Source organism: Falco punctatus (assembly GCF_963210335.1).
Source record: "Falco punctatus genome assembly, chromosome: 1".
Lineage (NCBI taxonomy): Eukaryota > Metazoa > Chordata > Aves > Falconiformes > Falconidae > Falco > Falco punctatus.
This window is the reverse complement of record NC_137580.1, coordinates 75286008-75307807: the sequence shown is the minus strand read 5'-3', so window position 1 is coordinate 75307807 and position 21800 is coordinate 75286008.

Below are 21800 nucleotides of genomic sequence, written 5' to 3'. Positions count from 1 at the left end.
TCAACTTCACTACTGTCAAGGGAAGTAGCAGGGGAGATGCTGGATGCTGATGCTCTTCTGCGGCCTGTGTCTTAGACAGACCCTGTTGCACTGCTCTGGGTATCAGGGTGATTCCTGCTAGGGCTGTATTTCTCCAGGTACACAGGCAAACAGAAACCTATTTTCTAATATATTTTCAATGAACTTCAGATACAGGCAAGAGCAGCCCAAAACTGTAAAGCACTCTGAGGACACGGTAGTGGTTTGACTGAACATACGTGAGGCAACTGGTGTCATACTTAATGGTGACTAACCCAGAAGAAAAAAACCACAAGGTGTGAGTTCAGAGCTATGCACGTATCGCATCTGAGGAATGTTTCTTTTTTGTTCGACATCCACCAGCCTAGAACTTCTCTGACTTTTTAGATGTCACGCCTAAATATGAAGTAGAAAGCTCTTGAAGTCCCCATATATAAGAACATGCTCTTCCCCTAGATGGTTAGAAGGAAGAGTGAGCCCTTTTCTCTCTCCATTACCAACCATTTCATCCAGCAGCACTTGAACACATATTTACATTTTCGTTAAAGTTATGTTACCTTTGGAATTGTGTAGAGCTCCTAAGCAGGTCATTTTGAAGGTGACTGAAGGTTACACATTTTAGTTGATGATTGGAACATGCTGGAAGAGTCAGTACACTGCCAACGCAGGCTCTGAAACATGAATTTAGTTTGAACATTTGCTTTTTACTGAGAACATATGTCTGGGGAGAAACCCTGAGGCCATATCCCACCTTATCTTTAGATTTGCATGCTTTTATGTATTCAGACAAACAAACCACAAATCCTCTAGGCAAGGGAAAAGTCATCACTATTGGACTAGAATATTAAACATCAGTCTTGGTTATTCCATACCTAAGGATACAGCCCAAGGTTAGTCTTATCAGTGTACGTGTACTTCTGACTGTTGTCTCATCTTCTTCGTATGTGCCCCATTTTCCATCAGTCATGATGACTGTCAACTTCCACATAAATTACCGCAGTTCAACTGGTGGGTGATGATAAGCTGTGTAACTCAGTCACTTTTGATCATATTTTATCCTTGATAATGGTAACTAATGAGCATTGATCTTATAAGTCCTGTCCCTATTTACTGGCTCTAATTGAACAGCCTTTTGCTTCCACACTGTTTATCAAAACTTTCCTGACATACTTCACACACAAAGGATTTTGCTGCCTATCTCAAAACAAGTACACCCTGGCTGCCGAGTTAGAATGACCTTGATTTTATCCTGCAAAGATTACACTCCTTGTAGGTAATGCTTTCCTTTGAACGGTTTGTTCTGACTTCTTAAGTGATTTTACAAGGTCTTCTTTATCTCTTCATTCCTGACTAATTCATTATAGATGTCTACAGCCTGTCTCTAGCCTCGCCGATGCTTGTCGTACAGGGGTTTGCTCAGCTGCTGCTACTGCTGGTGCTGTTTCTGCTGCTGTTGCAACAAATTTCAGGCAGCTGTTTCACATCTCCACACCCCTAGCAATCTTTCTTCAGTGATCTGCTGCATCTTGCTGACCACCAGGTTAGACAAGCTCTAGTTAGTGTCAGTCATTGCTTGGTTCATTGCTGATACATTACAAAGTAGCAGAGATTAACTTCAGCAGAAACCTTTGGTTCTGGTCACAAAGTCAAAGTAAAACCTTGCTAGCGGCAGGTTTTTCCTTTCATACTGATAATCTCCTAGGTCAGACAGATTAGGTGACTGACACCCATTAAAAGTGACACTGTAAAGATCTTTCTGCAAACGTGTGCTTCTACAGCTATCTAAGCAAGATAAATTACCTGCTAATTTAAAGGAAGGTATAAGCTTTTATCCCACCAGTATATGTGAGATAAAAATGGTTGTAGCAGATAGACATCAATGCATTTATATTTACATTACTTCTGTATTAACAACACAATGTCACAGCAATCTTGCAAATATTTCACAAACCTCTTGACATCAGAGCAGCCCAGTGGCTATGTCTCAGTTCCTTCTCATGCAGTAAAGAAATATTTTTGTAACCCTGTCATAAATATTTCAGTTAAAGGAATGAGACAAGATTTCATGGCCTTAAGAGCCAGCTGCCAAAAGCAAATCCTGGTGTGTATCAGCCCACTCCCATTTCAGTTGCACTGGTTAGCAAAGCTGAACCTCTCAAGGATCCTGCTCCTCTGTGTGCTGTTAAACTGACAAAGACTTTCATAAAACCAGCAGTGTTCAGTGATGGTGTGTCACCCAGTTTGATTGCTTTCCTCCAAACTTTGCTCAAGGTTTCCTCCTGAAGTAAGGATCCAGATGTGGGAAACATTCCAATTTTTCAATTCCCTAACAGCATTAACAGTCTGAGTTGTGTTTTCCAAAGGAGAGGGAATCAAGCTGGGCTGTGCAGTGACCCGAATGTTTTTAGATGACTAGCCTTTGGCTGTACTTCAAAGGACACCTTCAGCCAACCTAAGCAAGCACAGCTATCGATTGAGACAGTCCTGCCCTTCTCTTTGATCATTTATTTCTGCCACACTCCCGCCCTGCACTACCATAAGCTTTTCTGTGAATACACTGGGGTACTGAGCAGGTTGAAAAATAAACCTCCTTATATTTGTCTTGGCCAGCCTTCCTTTCTGTGGTAATCTAGGCAGAATTTTAAGGCCAGGTAGTCTACAAGAAGTCCTTTGACAGCAACGCTGTTTCTCCAGGTGAGGGCTGCAGTCCCACCTCCAAGCCCTGTGCCACGCTATGGAACAGTCGTGCAATCATGTACATTCAGTCTTTGCAAAAGAAATGATCTGACAAAACAAAACGGTGAGAGTCATGGCTATATAACTAGCCTGAATGACAGTTTCTCCTCCCATTAAGATGAGATGGTTTTAAATGCACACATTTTCACAGAGTAGCCCCAATTGCTTTTTCCATAGGCCTGGTGTTTTTGCTCTGGAAGCTTTGCCTCTTATGAGCCGCTGTTAGGAGACAATGGAAAAAAGAAAGAGAAAACTGACTTTCTAGTCACACCCCTGATCAGCTATTTTGTTCTGGCTTTGATACGTCTTTTCCATTCTTTGGTGTTTGAGCAGCAAGGGAACAAAACCCAATTACTCTCATACTAAACCTGTGAAATGAAAAAAGCTGAGAAGGCAAAGCAGAGCACAGCAAGCCATCTAGGAAAGCACCTTCAGCTCTGCCTGAGGAACGAGTCCCCTGCCATCTGGCTGTTCGGCTTACGATCAAGACTGGGCAATTGAGCAGCCAAACCAGCTGAAAATGACAGGCTGTGGCTACCGTTAAGAGCAGAAAGTGCTTTTCTGCGTGAAATCACTGTATCTTCTCCTGGAGGAGGTGGGCTGATCTGTGCATGGATGCTTCACTCACAGCCTGCGTGTCAGTAAAACCAAGAAATGGGAAGGACATTGATTAGAGGGGGACCCCAGCAGATGGTTTCAGATGGACAACCAGCTCCTATATGTTTCAGGGACCTGGCCTGTGTGGTGTCTTAATATAAATACAAGATGGTACTGTGTAGTACAAAATGTCCAATGAATAAATATAACTGCCATTAGTTGTAACGGTACGAGCTTAAAGTGAATTAAGGGGAAGCAATATTGTTTTGCTGAGTCTAATGCTCAACTGTTTAAATGAATTAAAGTGCTGAATAAACGACATGCAGGAGTTTCAGGGGCTTTTTCTCCTTTACGATTGGCCTCAGCTACTAAACCTCTGTAATGTTTGGAGACAGATCTTGAGAAAAGTGCCATAGCGCCAAGACAAGCTGTGATGTGCTGGTGACCTTCACCTGGCTCCCTGGAGCCTCCCTGAGCCTGTGATCATCCATACACTTAGCACATTCACTCTTCATCATGAGTGATCATCCCACTCACCTTTAGCTGTCAAGGTATCTTACAGAAGCTGTTTTTCTTGGCTTCTTTAGTAGGGAGAAAAAATACAGTCTCCAATTAGTTAGAAAAAACAAGATTGTAAACAGAAATCCAGGACAGTGTAGTTGCGAATACTTAAAGCTCTATTTTTCAGCAGATGCTCTTTTGTAGTTTTTTGAAATGTAATACTCCGATAACTGATCAGTCAAACTGTGCATTTGTGTGTGGTATATATTGAATGTTTTCCAGCAGAGCTTTTAAGATTTGCAAGTTATGGAATGAAATAAAATTTTGCTTTCTGTTACTTTTTATATTGACTATTGAGTTCACTAACTGCCAATAAAATAATGCAGAACTTTCAAAATTAAGCAGCACACCTAAGAATTTTAGTACTACGTAGATTTCCTGAACAGCCGTGGCTCTGCCCTCACTGCTCCATCTATGATTATGTTTTATTTATATAACCAGATTTTGATTCTCCAATATGACTTGTTTGTGCCTTTAGGCAGTGAACAGATGCGTCTCTCTTTCAAGCCAAAATAAATAATATTCTTCACAGATGATGGTTTCTTCTTGGTTCATTCAAGCCTAGAATGAATCTTTTCCAAGAGTGTTCTTCCAAGCATTATGTCTCCAGCATACAGCTGTTTTCTGTTGGAGCCTTGTGCTTATGCAGCTCATCCAAATGGGTTTCTTTTGTTCTGATTTCCCAAAGCTTGTATGAAACGCTGACTATTATTCTAAGTCGGTCAGCAGTGAGCACACGGAGCATTGCACTGATAGGTGTCCACACGAACTTCAGACAGGTTAAAAGGGATGATTTGCTAACATTACACTTCCAGGAAATCCTTCCAGCTAAATATCAGTAGTCAGATCTGAGTTCACCATATGTGAAGTTTTCTGGGACTCAGATCGATAATTTTTTAAAAATTAAGATTCACTAAGCTGTATTTTTAAAACATGGCGCTATTTGTTAATAAGACTCATCATGCTGACTTTCTAATTAGTGTAATTAATGTGCTTAAATTGAAGTGCAATTAACACGGGGAGCTTTCATAGTACTCTTTATCTTGATAAAACTCCTAGTGAATGCGTAAATACATTTTATGCCTATAGTAACTCTTCAACCCTCACAGAGTTTCCCTTCTTTCTCAAAGATAAAAAGATACTTTTGACAAAAATAACCAGGTCACTCAGTTACTGTACTTGAGGTCTTAAGTCTCTTTTCCATTTAGCTGCAATCTCAAGGGTGTTTGCTGGTTTTAGTGGTTCATACAGACTTCCCAAAGCTTGACTCATTTCTTTATTTCACATGCTAAAGTACTGGGCTATTTTTTTTTCTTTTTTCCTACTTCTGAACAAATAAACCCCATTCTTTCTGGTGGTCAAAATAACTCACCTATCCTTGTTAAAGACTGAGCATCTTGCAGTCAGATCTTCACAATTCACTTGAGCTCTGTCTCTCTCTGTGTAGTTTGCCATAATTTGTGATGCATGAGCAAAACTATAATTTTTGTAGCTGACTTTATTTCTTATGTTGTTTTTTATACAGATGAAAAGATCACATAGATGAAAGTAAGGGAATTGTTTGTCCCAACATGAAGCACTGCATCACCAAGTTAAGTGATGATTTGTTTATATATGTATGCCAGCTCACCAGCTCCACTTTTCCCTACATTTTAGGGGAAAACCAGCATTTGGTGACACAGAAGGAATATGGACGAGACCATCTTCAAAGCTGAAAAAAGGAGGAAAAGGATCCTAAGATGACAAGGACAGGACAGCAAACAGCACCAGGTTTGAGGCCAAGACCATCACCCTCTAGGCCCAAGTTAGTACTTTTAATTATTCTTGGAAAGTTATCATCAGCATTTTAGTGCCATTTCTTAAGAGCTCTCACCTGCCTTGGCTGCAGCCATGGCAGAAGGGGGGACATGTGGGCACGGTTGTGCGGATGGAGACATGCTGGAATTTGTGAGAGGCTGGCTGTTAGCAGTGGCAACAGCGGAGGGGATGGTTCGTCCCTGTGGTGACAGATGAGCAGGCGTTGGTTTAAGAGCTGCTCGCCCTGGCAAGTCACCAGGTTGTGATGTGACATCAGCAAAACCAAGTGCTCCTGGCAGCTTCCTGCCCTGGGAGATGTTCCGCGGCTAAGACCAGCGTGGTGAGCACTGCCCTTCTCTGAGCACGTTCGATGGTTAAATACTTGGTAATGTCATATATTCCCTTAATTAGCTCCTCCTCTCCCAACGAGCTGTATTCACTGGGTAAATCCATCAAGAGAACCATCATGAGGACTTGCAAATCCTGTTCAGAAAGGTACAAGATTTACTCCTGACACTTGCTCCTCGCTTTAGCTTCACATCTATTTTCTAAAACATAACCAGACAAAATTATTACTAAATACAGCAATTTTTCCCGCACGCAGCTTGTCTTAACATTTGCATTGACTATGTAGTTTCTTGGGCTAGTTGAGATGTCACAGCAAGAACATCCACATCTGAGACTTCCTTCAAATCAAAGCTGCTGTTATATTCAGTCGTCTTGAAGTGCCCTGCAACAGACAAAAATCTTCAGTGCTCTCAGGTGAGCTGCTTAGCTTGTGTCTGGGGCCACCTTTCCTCCACCATGAGGAGACTTCAGTGTGTGAATTTACAAAAGGATCAGTCACCTCAGATTGTATTCCCTAAGTATGGAAGGTCTAGCTCTGCAAGACCAATCGGCCCCTTTGAGAAAAAGATGCACGAATTAAAAAAAGATTAACACAGATTGCACCTGAATCTTCTGAGGATTCATTTCATTTTTTGGAGTCTGGCACTGAGCCTACTGTAGCTGTGTTACTAGTGTCCATCCTTTTTATCTACTTACTTCTCAACAACTGTATGCAATTCAGCTTGAACACTCAAGGCTGTGCCTCAGGAGGGAGGTGAGAACAGCTTTTTGTAATACTTAAAAGGAAATATTCTCTAAGTTAATTATGGGCCTTTTTTTTTCTTATTCTGTAAGGCAGCATGGCTCTGCAGTACTTTCATAGTAATAAGCTGCCTTCAAAACCACGTGACTGGTGAAATTTCAGCGTCTCAGAATGAAATGTTTTCATTACAGTCATCTCCGTTTTGCTGGACAGAGCTCTGCTTTACCACCAAACTGCAAAGTAAAATTCACAAAAGCTGCACAATTTCTAAAGCTACGCTGAAATGGCTTAATATGGAGCATAGCTCTTTGCAAACATTTTACTTACCATTAGTAAACAGTTGATTGAAAGGGCACGTGCAACTCTTCCTGACCTCTCCTGGCCTCTCAAGACCTGTAATGAGTGCCTTCTAATGGCAAAGAAGAAGAAAAGAAATGAAAAGGGATGAACTGCTCAAACAAAGCAAGTCAGAGAGAATTTCAGGGCCCTCTCAGACAAGGTAACAAGAAAAATGTAGGCAGGTTTATTTTGGCAGGAAGAAGCAGTGACTAATCTTGCACAAAGGAAGCGGGTGTTTGAGGTGTGGGTGGGGGGAGAAGTAAGAGGACGCCACCAGGAGAAAGAACATTAATATTAGCATGACAGAGAGTTTATATTTTCGATACGTGTCTGGGATTCCCTTCATGATGCCTCACTGTGTCAGCAGTACTTAATAAATCCAGAAGCTGCCACAATGGGATTTCAGGCAAACTTGTACCTACCTTGAAATCTTCCCGAGTTAGAAGAAGAATGAGCAGAGAGCACTACGTTAGATGCTGAGAGTTTACATTCAACTGAAGAGGAGGAGGAGGAGGAGGAAGGAAACAAGCCCATTATCTGCCAAATCTACAAGCAGGGCTGTGTTCCTGATTACAGATCTACTTCAGAGTAAGCACAAGCTGTTCTCTAGGTAAAAACCAAAGTAAGCAGCAAGAACCCAGGAGTATTTCTGAACTCCTCCTGAAGTCTATCCATGCCAGCATCTGGGGAACCAGCAGGGAAATCCAGTTCCTGGGCACTGACAATGCTGTTCTAGAATTATGATGAAAAAACAGACCACAGCAACCTTTTATGTCCTCAAGTTGTGGCCCTCTATGTAGGTCTTCAAATGAGTTAGTTTCTGATCTAGAAGTGGATTTCTATTTGCCTAATGCACTATGCTGTTATCTGCTATGCAGAGGAGGATGACAATTCCTAAGTTTATTTTACCTTAAAGAAATGAGTTTCATATGCCTAAACAAAAGGAGTCACCCAAAAAGTTCAAACCTATCGATTTATTTTATTTTTTTTTTTTATACCTGCAATTGAACAAGCTGTCATTCTTTTAAGAGCAACTGGGGTTAAAACCAAGATGCAGTTATATATTAGCCTGGTGATACAGTGGTATTGAAGTGGCTGGCCTGATGCATGAGCAGCTGGAGGCAGTTTGTCTCTGGATCACCTGTGTAGACCACTATAATAAGATGTTTCCAGGGCCTGGAAATCCCAGAGGAGGTGAAGAAGGCTTGTTCTGTGAGCCCCATCTGCACCTGATGAGCAGACATCTCATAACCCACTCTCAGTGAAGCCTGAGAACTGATCTCAAATTTTCAGCACTCCCTTGTCTGAAATGTAACAGAAATAGCTAAGCTAGGGCAGGCCTGAATGAAAAAAAAGAAAACAAAAACAAAAAAAAAAAAAAAAAAAGAGAGAGAGAAAATAGAAATTCGCAAGTGGTAAATAACTTGGGAATTAGCTAGAAAAAAAAACCCCTGCTTTTTTAAAAAAAAATGAAGTGGAGCTGACCTTTTAAGAACTGTCTGGAGGGATTTCAGCTCAAATCAGCAGCTCGAAAAGATAAATAATAAGCTAAAGTGTCCCAGGAGAGAGAAGAAAGTATTTAGTTTTTTCAGAGCAATTGAAAACCATTGACCAGGTAAGTGTTATAAAGATAAAACTAGATACTATGTGATCAGCAGCAGACACACTGAAATGACAGGCTGTATATAAGGAACAGAAATGGGGGGGAAGTCCCCTTCCGCTGTAGATTACTGCTTGGTTTCTTGGGGATGTCTATTCTGCGCTGATAGCTTAGATTTGGTTTTTCTGTACCCTGGGTGCTGAGCTGGGTACACCCTGCCTGCACCAGTACGGTGGTCAAAAGGGTGCTGAGCTGGGTACACCCCGCCTGCACCAGTACGGTGGTCAGAAGCATAAGCCAGGCTCATGGGGAAAGGTGCACGCATGTAAGCCAGGACTGGATATTCAAGCCCCTGCTTAGACTATGTCAGGCTTACCTGTTTTTCTGCTGGAAGAGTGTTGCCTCATCTGTGCCTGGAACCAAAATTAAAACTACCAGAAGATGAAAACAACAAATACATCCTGAACCTCTGCTATGAAGTAACTTGATTATATGAAGGATATTGATCCAGGTTAAATTAATCTGAAGCAGGCTTGCTAGCTGGCTTACTAACATTCTAGTGAGAAAGAAAAATACATACATTCAAGCATCATCTGAAGAACAGAATACCCAGCAGTGGAGTCAGTACACTGTGGAGTCAGTAAAATTCTTATCCTTAAGACTATGATTTTGCCTTGAAATTTCTGAAACTATATGAATGCCCCTAAAATTATTCAGAACTCAGTCCTATGGCATTTACAGGACTTTTCTTGACATTAACAGAGATCTTACACTTTTTGTACCTCTTAAGTCTTAGTGTGTAGTGTAAACTCCACTTGGCTCTGTAGCCAAATCCTTAAAACAAATAAAAGGTAAGTTCAGAGACACATGCTCGTATCCTGAGGCTTACAGACATATTCCTCAGCTATAAAAAAATATATAGAGAGAAGCTGAAATGGCATATCTGCTCATATATTTATGATTTTCAATGGAAAATGTGAATGGGCTGGGTTATTTCTAAGAAAGAAAATCTGTGTAATTGTGTGGTTGTTACACTCTATATTGTATGCATCTAAATTAAAGTAAGAAAGCCTGTAAGTCATAATCCAAGCCAACCATTAGTGTAATCAGTCTATCCTGCTCATTGTAAGTCAGTCATGAGTTGCTGGAAGGAATTCTCTAAGCTTGATGGAAGGGCCTGAAAAAGATCCCGTCACTCTGCACATCTGAGAATGTCACTAGGAAGAGAGGAATTAGATGTACAATGTCATTATAAAAAAACCATTTGGGTCACTCCCTTTTTTTTTTTTTTTTTTTTTTTTACTTTTAATCACCCTCTGCAATACACAAAGGTGAATAATTTGCAGTGGGAACACAGGGACCATGAGTAGTAACGTTTACCTCAGACACTTATATTTTTGAGTATTTTTGTCAGACACCTGCAGCCTAGGTATGGCAAAGGAAAACCAAAATTAAATCATTCTTCGGAATTCCCTTTAAAATCAAAGTCAACCCTGCTAGGCATGAGTTGGAATTACTCAGAGAAGAAGAGTGAGCACTACTGCACTGTGTTTGGAGGTAACTCGTTTGTTTTATAAATCTCATTGGAAATAAAAAGCTATGCCTGGTATATCTAAGACTGCATAAACGTTCCCATATGTGGCATGCATATTCTCTTCTCATCAAAATAATTTAAAATGCTGTGTACAGGAAGCCTACAGCAAGTAATGCAGAACTGTAAGGCAGCCTGACATTGCACTCTTGTCCAGTTACTTACTGATTTTGAGTCTGAGTACTCTACTGGGTTCCTGGGTACTGAATTAATGAATTGAAGGTGCAGAACCTGTGCACACTCTGCTCCAGCCTCTAGAGCAATATCCTGCAAGAGCTGGACATGGGGCTTTTAGAAATGCCAGTGCTCCCAGGAGAGAGCTGGGACGGAGGTGCAGGAAGTTTTGGGCTGCTCTGAAGCAACTTGTACAGCATGGATACCCAGGGGACAGACACCCTGGGAGCTCCCTCACTGCTCTGCAGACCTCATCGCTGGCAACAAGAATATTATTGTCCTCTGGAGTGGCTGCTGAGCGAGGGAAATACTTTGGTTCAAATATATTGCATTCAGGTGCTTCTGAAATAAAATTTTCTTTGATTTCTGGGTCGCAGATTTCTGCTTGAAATTGAAGAAATCAAATCAAAATAATCAAATAATGTCTCATAAACAGTGGACCCTGCCTGTACAGCCATCTCATAGAATAAAAGCTGATTTGAGGATGTTTCCCATTGCTTTTCTGCTGCTGGATAAATCAACAACATGGATGCTGGGTATAGCTGTATTGCAGCTTGCTTTAGTTCCACAAAATAGCATGAGGTAACCACAGCCTTAACACCTGTGCAAGAAGCAGCCAGGCACAATTTTGCCAACATGAATCAATGCAAGAATCCTTAAAACAATGTGTGAATTGGGAGTAGAAAGCACTCTGGCTCTGATAGGTCACAACTTTCAGTTGAATAATGTATTCATTTAAAAAACATCACCTGCAGCAATCTCTATCAGAGCACAGGGGGGACAGCAATGAATTTACATTAAAGGCTGCTAAGTTTTCCCTTACGAAGAGGCCAATTTGGTAAACCTCAACAGGAATGCTACTTCCCATGCCTTTTTCTGACTCCTGTTGCATCCCTATAGAATTTCAGCTTCCTGGTCAGTTGCATCTCAATGAAACTTGGCAGCACAGGAGCAAAGGTGACTGGGGAATTACGTTCCTCGCCGCCTTCCCCAAGCAGCGCACTGCAAACCTGCTCCTGCAGCAGCCCAGCTTGTGGGCACCCTCTCTACCCAGATGATGTCTAAGACAGCTAAATATTATTTTGCTGTTTAAAGCACATTTTCTGCGAATGAGATCAAGCAGGCGTATGGAGCAGAGTTCCTCCTTTTCCCACCATGCCTGGCACTTGCCAATCTCCTTTTGCTCTTTGGGCAGCTCAGTGCATTAGCCTTCATCCTCTAAACAGCAGCTGTGTCATGGAAATACTTTACCAAAGACTGGCAAAGTAGCCTCTGTTTCAGAGAGGAACCGGAGGCAGTGTGATTTTCTTTTGCTGCCCTCTCCAGCAGCTCAGCAAAACACCTCTTAGCAGCAGGCAGAATCCAGCTGGTCACAGGACCGCAGCACCAGGGCTTCGAAAGAGCTGATGTGCTGAGCGGAGGGTACAAACCCACTCCCAGAGGTATGCCCAGACTTTTCCAGAGGTGTTTAAGATACGAGGTACCAGTAGGGCTCTTAGCCAAAGGCAAGCTTTGGTCAGTTCAGTGTGTAGAACAACAACAGATCAGGAAAGTCTCTGAAGGTCCTGGAAGTTGGATTCCAGCCACTTAAACAATTTCCTAGGACGGTGTCAGTCAGTGCAGTCAGCAGAGGCAATGCAATTATGCTCTGAGCCTAAGCAGAGGCCAAGTCTGCACTGCCTCTGAAATCACACAACCAAATTAGAGCCCAAACCAGTGACGTATGGAGAACGACAGCTCTGCTGCATCCAGCTGGATATGACGGTCCCACCTCTTCGTTCATTGAAAAACTGAAACAGTAAGAAAGTAACCCTGAAAACCTGCACCTCAAAGTCTCAAAGTTTAGGCGGACTTAGCAGGTGGTGAGAGTGGGACTGGGAACAGCCCCTACCCATGGCATGGCTGAGACTGCACCAACAGACACCGTGGTGCTCAGTCTCATCAGCAGAAAGGATAGCACACTCTTCCGCTAGCCAACAAGGTAAGAGGTTTCCACTGCCTGCACTCAGAAAACAACCCTCCCGGTGGGCACCCTGAGTGCTTGACTTAAGCGCCTAATGGCAGCTTGTTCTCTGAAGACTTTTTTTGACAGTGCAGTGCCCCCAAATGAATGCAATTCCAAGTAGCTAGAGAGGGTGTGCCTTGCAGCAGCCGCATGCATACACCAGTATTGCTCAGAGATACTGGAGTGAGCGAGCGCCGCTGGATGCAGCACCCTTGTGACCAGCAGGGACCTGGACCCCTAAGCAAGAGGTCCAGTGTGAACATCACCTCATTGCTTTCAGTGATGAATTCCTCCATATCTCCTTGGCAATTTGGAGATGTTGTTCTGAGTACTGATACAACAAAATACTAAATAAAGAGTAATTTCTAATTGCTTTAGAAAATTAGTTCCATACGTGTCTTTTGGCATGATTTACTAGATCCATTAACACTCTAGTAAACATTTGTTAAATTATATGAGTTAGAGGTAAGGAGAGAATTTCCAAATTTATTTTTGCTTAGCTTTGCCTCACTGTTGGCAGAGATGTCCATGGACTATGATTCATGAATACTGTTTTCAGGTCAGATTTACTTTTAAGCCCAGAAGTACACTTAAATTAAATGAACAGCTTCGTGATGCATTTACTCCAGATTTTCTAAGAAAAATTAATCCTGCCAGTTCAAGTTACCCTGGCTGTCAGACAGCCTGCAAAATGTTTTTCTCAAAAGCTGTTGCACAGCTTAGAGTGGTCTTTGGGCTTGTTTACTTCATTACAAAAGGCAGAGGGAAACTGGCAATATCACTCTCATATTAGAATATTTCCTAGAAACAGTTAATGTAATTTAAAGAAAATTAATCAAAGGAGACATTGCTTTCATATGTTAATCCTTAAGCAGTAGCTAATAGGCTGGAATTTACAGAACATAAGCATTCTGCATATGTATCAACTTGCTTGCTAAATCTTCTTTACTTACTAACATCATGGGATACAGAAGAGGGTTTAGGGTAGGGTGTTTTTTTTCATTTCAGGAGAGTGAAAAAAAAATGGTTAAGCATTCTATTAATAGTTTAATTGAACATCTGGCTCCAATAGAATTATAATTGTCTTTGCTAAGGAATTTACAATTTGTAACATTTTGAGATGACTTACTGGTTAAATTCACTAGATAATGTGTGTACGTTATGCTGAAGATGAACCCTTCTCATATTTAATTGCTACATACTATTACAAACAAATTTTTAATAGTTTGGAAGATTAATTTTGGAAGGTATTCTTCAGAAAAGTTTGTTTCAGGCTTGCCCCAGTGTTCTGGACCCAAGCTTACTGCAGAAAAAAACCAACAAACAACAGCATGGTTTCTGTCTAAGAAGGTCCTTCCTTCAGAAATTTTAACACTGATGACATGGAGAATTGGCTGGAGGAATGAAACTCGCAGCTATGTTGTGAGCCTTTGCAGCATTCCTCATGCAGAATTCCACCCATCATGCCAACATCAGCTGAGATGAAACACTCTTTTCAAATGAATGGTTAAATAAGCCCCATGTGAATGTACCTGGAAAAATAAAGTGCTGATGAATAGAGCTTTGAGCAACTGGAGATAAGCATTGCAGTTTTTCCTGTTTTACCTCAGGTACTTAGGTTGTATCTGTCAATAGATGGAAAATCACAGTCTTTAGGGCAATGTGTATCTTGCACAGCCCCTTGGAGACACTTCTGTCCAATGGAGATCCTGACGGCAGAAAATACAGTAGAAATGGCATCCCTACAAACTCACTTCAACGAGGCCAGAACTCCTCTACAGTTCTCTCTGTAACTGTACAAGTTACAGTGACTGCTGATCAACACCACCTCTGCCAAATTCATGTTTTGGATCGCAATTACATCTACAGGACTAGACCAGACGCACTTCAGCTCATGTTATCTTCAGCAAATCAAATTTCTAATCTGGTCTTTTTTTTTTTTGAGCTTCGTGGGCCTCTTCCTTTCATGCTCAGCAGCCGAACGCTTGCGTTCTCTCAGGCCCAGCAAACGTACTCTCTTGCCTTCCTGAAGCTGCTCAACAGCTGGGTGGAGAAGTTCACCCTGGCGGGAGGCCGTAGAACATTTAGTGGATGGTCCCCACACACCATCCAGATACGGACCTGCTGGGTCAGCACTGATACCAGGAGCAGTGCTGCTGTGGGCTTCACAGCTGTGGAAGCGGAGCCCTGAGCTCAAGGAGTAATTCAGGGTGAAGCTGACAAATTCTGCTTCTGTCCAGGTTTGTGTGCAGGGCAAAAGCATATTGTTTATTTTCCTGAATAGGCTTTAATTGGCAACCGCACACTAAATACTATCTGCAGTAATCCTTTGTAAGCAGTTCAGATAAAGTGTTCACATCCCTCACTGGAGATCTTTTCACCAAAGAGTTCACCTGGCATATTCTTATGCCCTTGTTACTCTTCAGAATCACAGTCCTACCGTCCATACTCATTTTGGTGCACATACTGTTTCAGAACTGATTTCCATTACATTGATATTCAGCAAAACTCAGGTGAAGTATGTCTTTGTGGAAAATATTGTAGCTACCAAATGAATTCACTAGAAAGCGTGCAGACTGACTTAACATTATGAGAGGGCTTTGAGACCATTGAAGACCTGTGCCTACATGGAGGCTCTAAGCTTGCAAGCAGTATCAGTGCTCTCTAGAGGTCCGTCCTCTGTTCTGGGCTGGAAGGTGTTTCTAAAGAACATGCATAAAATGTGACCAGTTTTTAATCCAGTACATCTTGAAATATAAACAAAGGTGAGAATAAAGCCGAACAGCATCTACCAAACTGTCCTGCTGTAGAATATGTCCTGTGGCCTCTGCTAGCAAAGTGAAACATACAGTATGTTTTTGTCATTCAAGGGAGTTTATTATTTAACAGCTCATGAACACATTCTGTTTTGCACTTAATAAACTTGCTGCCTTTTATAATTGGTAAAAAGAGCTTGTCTTTCCACTTAAAAATTACTGCTAATCAGTGAGCTCAAATAGAAAGGACTGTATGGTGAACTGAGGCACTGGACTGAAGTCTACCTCAGAAAAAGGGAAGGGAAGGGAGAAATGAAAGAAAATAAATAAATGAAATAAAAGAAAAGAAAAGAAAAGAAAAATGAAAGAAAAAGAAAATAAAAAAATGAAAGAAAAAGAAAAGAAAAAAGAAAAGGAAAAGAAAAGAAAAAAGAAAAGTAAAAAGAAAAGAGAAGGAAAAAGAGAAAAGAAAAAAGAAGAGAAAACAAAAAAGAAAAGAAAAGAAAGAAAAGACAAAAAAGAAAGGAAAAGAAAAGAGAAGAAAAGAAAAAAGGAAAGGAAAAGAAAAAAGAAAAAAAAAGACAAGGCAAAAAAAGAAGAAAAGAAAAAAAGAGTAAAAGCAGTTTCAGTAGAACCCTTCTGACCAGTTCAAACTGAAACTGGCCTTTCATTAGATTTGTTTTCCAGCGAGTGTATTGTATTATACTTTTGTCTGAGAAGAACCCAGCACTACCAGGAATGCTGGGCACGACACTGGTGCTGCTGGGCTGCAGCGCAGTACCCCCTTGGACCTGCTCCTTGTTGCAATGGCTGAAGTGAAAAATGAACGGGGTATTGATAGGATGTCTAATGAAACGCTTAATCCATAAGGAAAAATAAGGAACCTTGGCAAATAGTGCAGCTAGAGAAAATTATGAACTTGAGAATGAAAGCTCTTGGTTGAGAAAAGAAAAAAAAAAGAAATTCAGTTTTAAGGAGAATGAATAACACTGTAAATTGCAGCAGGTTTGTCACTATTCAAAAGTAGATGAGTGTGTTTAATTAAAAATGCTGCTTTTTCATGTAAGAACACGCAGTCTGGGCTGTGTGTCAACATGCTGCCTGCCTAATTGGAGTATAAAAAGAGCTGGTAGCAGTGAGATAAAGTGCAAGCCAAGGAAATGTTTTTTTTTTGTTTTTCTTTGGTTGTTTTTTTTGTTGTTTTGTTTTGTTGGGGTTCTTTAAGTGCCTCTCTACCCCATGGGTTTTTAAATTCTCAGGCGTTAAGTAGCCTCACATTCTTTCTCAGATTTGTAGTAAATTGGATCATTCATTTAGGAATTGTAAAACAACTGGAGATGAATCTAGATGACAGAGGGAGTTTCAGCGAAGACATTCCTATTGAATATTGAGATATGTCGGACACAAGAAGTTTTGGCACACTGTTGGTCCAAAAACCCATAAACTTTTTCCAATTTATTGCAAACTGAGCCTTTGTAGAATAGAAAGGGGGGTGGGGAGGTAGGGAGCAAGGAGCATGAAAACTCAGTAAGGCTCTCACAGCAGTAGGTGCAGTGAATGTTTTCCTGATCTGCAGAGGAATTGAATTTCTACATTGTACATCTGAGACTCTTAGCAACCTTTAAAACACTTTTGAGGGAAGAAGGACATCATCTGAAGGTCTTTTTCAAATGTTGGAATTGACTCTGATGGACTTTGGCTCAGAGTAAAAGCATCCTCACTGTACAGAGTACATCCAAACACGGAATCAGTCAGACTAGGGTGAAAAAATAAGGGGAGGGATTAAATTCCAGAACCCAAACGCACATCTCCAGCATATTTTGACATATTTTCCCATCACCTGGGAATTGTCCAAGAAACCTGAAGAGCATAAAAATCAGTCAAGTTCTATTCGTATAGTACCTTTTAAATTTCTCTAACTCATACCTTTGCGTGCCAGTGACGCTGCTAATAGTTCCCAAGCTGTAGTTACTGTTAAGAAATAAAGATTTAGATTGTTTGCAAATTACAGCATCCCTTTTTTATAAAAGACTATGCTTTTAGCACCATGATCTAGGTTTTTTTCTGCATGTACCAGCTTGTTAGGAATAAAAAACTAAAATGAAAAATCATAATGATAAAAACACAAGCAACTTTATTCTCCAATGCAATTACAACAGCTCAAAGCTGAAAAGCTGGAGCAAAACAAATTAAAGGGTTTAATTACTAATACTTTTTCACCATTTATACACAAAAAGAAGACTTGAGGGAAAAAAGTTTTGAATGCCCTGTTAAGTCTCTAGTGAACCACAGTCTGCTTAGCCCATATTTTTTATATTACACGACCTCAGGTCAGTAGCAGCCCCATGACAGCAGAGATCAGAGATTTCTAGTGACAACAGAATCAATAGGCAGTGCAAAGCTATGTATACATTCACATTACAGGTTCTTAAATATGAGGTTAAAAAAAATAATCTTTTTGGTGACAGAGGAAACTGCTAAAATACATATATTTTCATCTGCAATTCTGCAAAAATAGCTTTTATTTAAAGTGAACAGAATACTTTCTTTCCCCCCTGCAAATTAAGGCCAGCTATTGCTAACGCTACTGTGTCCCTCGTTATCTCCTGCCAATAGTTTCTTCCTGATAACTTCTGTCAAAGAATTACTGAAGAAAGCAGTATGGACATAAAGAAAGTGCCAGAACCAGGTGTTCAGTTGATGATGAGTTTGATTTTCTTTTTGCTCCTGAACAGAATAGAGTGAACTTTCTCAAGCAGATGTAGAGTTAAACAAACAGACAAAATATTTATCATTTGATTATCAAGCAATATTGGTTATTTGCACCTGTTTTCAGGAGAAGTGAGAAATCATCTGCTGTCTGAAACACTCACCTGAGCAGTGTAACAAGTTAAATCTGTGGATACCACAGAACAGGACAGAAATTCAAAAGATGTGATATAAATTAGTTTTGCCAAGCACAGCTAGTGAATTTTCTTATCCCAAAAATCAAAAAGGAAGATGACCCAGAGAAATTAAGTCAACATCAGTCCCAAGTAAAATCACGAGGAAATGAGTATTAGATTCAACTGATAAACAGTGAAGGATGTAATTAACACCATCAACATGTTTTTATGGAAAACACCCTTGAAGATCTATGGTTTGTTTAATGGAGAAAACTGCAGATGTGTAGCATGGTGGACATAACCCTTGCTCAAGTGCTCAGTTTAGCTTTGCAGCATGTTCTGATAAAAACTGCCTCATATAAATGGATTTGACTTGACAGGCTGACAGAACACAAGAACACGATTTTATTAAAGAACTATAATTGAAATCACATTGTTTCTAGTGATTTTTTGCATGGAAGTATATTAGAACCGATACAACTCAATTGTTTTCACCAGTGATCCCAGAAGTACTTTCAAAAACTTTGACGATCACATTTTCAGGTGACAAAGATGGGTAGAATGAAAATACTGAGACAAGCAAGGAGTCATACAGAATGACAGAGACAATCTGACACGCTGGGCCGGACAGTGAAAATTTCATTTTAATAGGTTTCAGTGCAAAGCACTGGATCTCAACACACAGAGTACACAACACACAGACTACACAATACACATACTACACCTTAGAAGATGACAGCCTCCATCCTGGAGTAGCAGCTCAGGGAAGACTACCACAATGTCCAGAAATCCCATCCTGAGGTCCCAGTGTCAAACTCTAACAGAAAAGCAAGTAATGCAACAGAAAGAGGAGCATATCACAGTGATGCTGAGTGAAGTGTTACTAATTCCTTTGCAAAGATTTGAAAAAGAAAAGTTTCCACAAAGACCTGAGATACAACGAATACACCTTGCACTTGAAAAGCTTAAAAAGGACTGTCTGTTTAGTGAGTATCGAATCAAAGACTGAAAGGTGATGTGCTGACAGTGTACAAGTACTTCCCCGGGTGTGGGGGGGAACACAAAGGTCCTGAAGTGTTATTTAATCTAGCAAGGAGAGCCATAACTTGGATCACCTGTTGGATGCCGAAGGCAGAGAAATGAAAACTGGGAGTAAAGTGCAACTTTTCATTATGAGAGTGTGATTAATCACTAAAGTACATCGTGAATGAAAGCAACCGAGTCACCATCCCTGGATGTCTTCATCAAGACTGGGTGCCCTTCAGGAGCATATATGAATGCCACAGACCATTAAGCTCAGTGGCTGATGTGGTGGCATAGCCTGAGCCATATCCAGGGCAGTACAAGAAAGGCTTTTGCCACTGTTCAGACTCGGAGAAGAGATCCAAGCTCAGCTCTGAGAGTAGGGACCACCCTTATGCCTGCTGGTGGTGGACTAGGAAACAGCTTTGATTTCCCCCTCTCACCTGGAACCTGCCCACAGTTCCCTGCCAGCAGCACTCACTCAGAGAGAGCTTTGGAGAGAAGAGTCACGGTCCCACACAGGGCAGGGCTGTGCGTATTCCCCCTGCCTGTCAGGTTTTCCTCCTGGCACCTAAAAGGAGAAAAAAAATGGATGGCTGTTCATGTTACAAGTTCAGCACAGCTCCCCCTGGGACCATCCCTCCTACTCTGGTAGCTCAGGTCCAAGAGTACCTTAGAGCTGCCATTCAACTTCAGGGGTCTGAACACCTTATTATGGTTCCAGGGCTTCATAAACACAGAACAAAAGGCAGCGTCCCTTACACCCAGAAATCAAATAGCACAAGTGCAATAGATGCAAATTTGTTGGACAGTGGAAATAAAAATTCCCGTATTTCTGTAGTATTCACATGGATCTGCTACAGATACCAGTTAAAACAGCACAGCGGCTAACAAATTAAATGTCGGAAGTGTAAAGATAAACGTTGCACAGGAGAAGAGGTAGGCATGACAGTGTAAACCCGACTGCATTTCTCAAGGTGAGCAAGAAAAGAGAAATGGTATGGACACAGAGGTCTCTGAAACAAAGCTCTGTGGTGTGAGCCAGCTGAGGCTCTGTGATTCATGGCATTAATGATCCTGGCTTCTGCGAAGGTCTGGCATCTTGTGTGAGAGTTGCAACACCCAGCGAGACAAGGATCAGCTCTTAACAGCAACTGCAGCTCATGCTACAGATGGAAATGATTAATGCTGAGAGGACGTTTGAGGTTTAAATGCATTTATATTAACCTGCACCGCACTGTTTCAGGTTTCTGCCCCTCCATACCTTTGGCTAATACCTCCCTGACAAGGTTTCCTTGCATTGCTCTCCAGGGAGGGTCCAGGGCCTCGATCAGATCCTGAATAGACGGTGTCTTAGCAAACGTATAGCAAGAGTCTCTGGGGTCAGTTTTCAGCCACAGTGGCTCTAATCCCAGCCCTGGGAGTAAGTCAGAGCAATCTAGGTTTGTTCTAACCTATGAAAACCAGTTAGAACTACTAAGGGATGAGTGACCAGCAGGGATTTGGCACCTATACAGAACACTTCCCCATCCCACCCTTATTCATCCTTCCAACATGCCTTCTCCTTGGAGTCCTATACTGACAGGGGTATGCTGACAGTCGTCCAAAGGCCCAGCTCACTGAATATAAAGGACAAACAGATCAGGCATGAATGCATTTTGCTTTTTCAGGAATTCCGCCTAAGGAGCAGAAGGCAGCAATGACCACTTTCCTTTTCCATAGACAGACTGCACTATGGAGATTTGACTGAAGCATAGTAAGAAATCGGGAAAGCTGCCATCTCTGAAACACCTAGCAGAGTTTTGCTTACACAAATTCAATTTTTGGTCGGCAGTTCTTTGCCAATGCAACAATTTTTACTGTTGTGCCATGCATACTAGTGGGAGTTCATAGCCTCTATGTATGAGCTGGAGAACAGGAAAAAGATGCTCTTGCCACCTTATTCTATTGAAAAAGCCACCAAAAGATAAGAGGCCAGCAAACTCTTCACCCTGGCAAGTAAGGATATTTTAAAATTCATGTTTAATACCTCTATTCTGTTTCACAAAGGCCCAAGTTGTTATCTACTTCGGACACAGAAGAAATTCTGCTGACTGTGGAAGCAATTTCTACCCCAGCATTGTCTTGGAGAAACTGGCTACTCATGCTTTGGGTGTACTCTATGCTGGGTAAAAAGCTGGCTGGATTGGCCAAGCCCTGTGACTGGTGGTGAATGGAGTTACATCTGGCTGGTGACCGGTCACAAGTGGTGTTCCCCAGGGCTCAGTGATGGGGCTGGTCCTGTTTATAACTTTATTGATGATCTGGGTGAGGGGATCAAGCACACCCTCAGTAAGCTTGCAGATGACACCAAGTTTCAGGGGAGTGTTAATCTGCTTGAGGACAGGCAGGCTCTGCAGAGGGGTCTGGAGGGGTTGGATCAATGGGCTGAGGCCAGTTGCATGAGGTTCAACAAGGCTCAGTGCTGGGTCCTGCACTTGGCTCACACCAACCCCACACAACACTACAGGTTTGGGGAAGAGTGGCTGGAAAGCTGCCTGGTGGGAAAGGACCTGGGGGTGCTGGCTGATGGCCAGCTGAACATGAGCCAGCAGTGTGCCCAGGTGGCCCAGGTGGCCAAGAGCAGCC